The following is a 1,599-nucleotide window of genomic DNA, read 5'->3' as shown; positions in this document are numbered from 1 at the left end:
CTGGGAAAGAGACTGTGAGAGACTGTTGGCTGAGGGACAGTGGGCTGGGAGAGAGACTGAGCATTTTTCCTGAACTTGAATTGTAGCCTGTGGTGATTCCCTAATAAACCCCATAATTTGTGAGCTCTGTGTGGCCACTGCAGCAAATTATTGAACCCAGGAGAGAGGTGGTGGGTGCTTTGGGAGGAACAGTTGGGGAAAGGGCTGGAGGGAGGCAGCATGTCTGGCCTGGCAGAAATAGGCCTTGGGTTACTACTGGTAATCCTGTCTTCCTCTTGTAGGGTCAGAGGAGGTTGGAAGATGTGGCCTCCTAGCTGTTTTAGCAATTAATGATACACCCATGGTAGACAGACAAGGCAGTACACCTGGACACTCTTTTATATCAGGAGCCTAGTGAGATTAAAATCAATCAATCAATCAATCTTGCCCTGATTTTTGGCACAGTGTTCACAGGAAATGGTTAAAAATAAAAAGGAGAAGAACAACAACAAACCTATCCAAATGCAATTAACTAATAAAGCCATATGCTTTATCTCAGGAGTGACGTTAGTAGTCTGAAGTTCAACACAGCATTAAAAGAACAGACTCAAGACCTAATAAAAACATAATAGAATAAAACATACTAAACTAGTGAGAGAAGTACCTGCCTGTATTCTTCTCACTAAATTGAGTCAGAAGTCAGTCAAAGCTAAAAACATAAAATCCAGGTCAATGATTTTAGCAATCTTAATCCAAGGTTAAGGAGCCCTAGTGATGCAATGGTTAAGGGTTTGACTGCTAACTGAAAGGTTAATGGCTCAAAAATATCAACTGCCCCACAGAGAAGGAAACCTGGAATGTGCTCCCATAAAGATTACAGCCTGGGAACCCCTAAAGAGCAGTTCTACTTTGTGATAATGGGCCTCTATGGGTTGAAATCAACACAGCAGCATAAAACAATCCAGTGTTGTTGTCAAGTCAAAGCACTCTGAGAAAATCAAAGACTGAGTGTTTGTTTTTACTATGGAAAAAAAAAACCCAGCTTAAAGCTTGAATCTGGTATTCGTGTTCCAGGAACAGCAGTGAAATACTGATTGCTTACCTTTCAGCCAAACAGCAGACAGACGTATACAGTGAGCAATTACATCCGTGAGGAACGTAAGCCTCAGAATAATCAACCGTATGAGACCAAAAGAGTAGCATTTGCCTAAAAACAAAGCTCAGAAGGAAGGTACAGGAAAGAAGGACAAATGACACGGGGAAGCCAGGAAGGGAGTGGGAAGGGTGCTGTTACATTGAGGGTACTGCAACTATGTCATGAAACAAACTGTGTATGAATCGTCGAATGGAATGCTTATTTGCTGTATAAACTTTCACCCAACCACAATAAATAAATAAATAAGACTTCTGAAGTTACCCTGCTCCCCATTCTTCACTCTGTTTTATAAGCAAGAGGTTAATAAGGAAGTGAGTTTCATGAAAGCCTGTTTCAGGGCATATCTTAGGGGTTGGTGCACTTTTATACTGTTGTTGTTGTTGTTATGTGCCATCGAGTCGGACCCGACTCATAGCGACCCCTCCTTGGGTTTCCGAGGCAGTATCACTATGGAAGTAGATTGC

General features: G+C 42.1%; 1 protein-coding gene across 1 annotated transcript in view; it reads right to left on the bottom strand.

Moving 5' to 3' along the window:
- The window catches only part of IQGAP2 (IQ motif containing GTPase activating protein 2), a 439,708-nt gene that overhangs the window by 153,034 nt on the left and 285,075 nt on the right, over nt 1–1,599 (bottom strand). The gene's annotated exons all lie outside the window — the stretch shown is intronic.

Source organism: Orycteropus afer, unplaced genomic scaffold (assembly GCF_000298275.1).
Source record: "Orycteropus afer afer isolate SDZICR_OR568_19922 unplaced genomic scaffold, OryAfe1.0 scaffold00104, whole genome shotgun sequence".
Taxonomy (NCBI): Eukaryota; Metazoa; Chordata; class Mammalia; order Tubulidentata; family Orycteropodidae; genus Orycteropus; species Orycteropus afer.
Note: the sequence above shows the minus strand (reverse complement) of the source record. Positions and strands in the feature narration are given on the sequence as shown.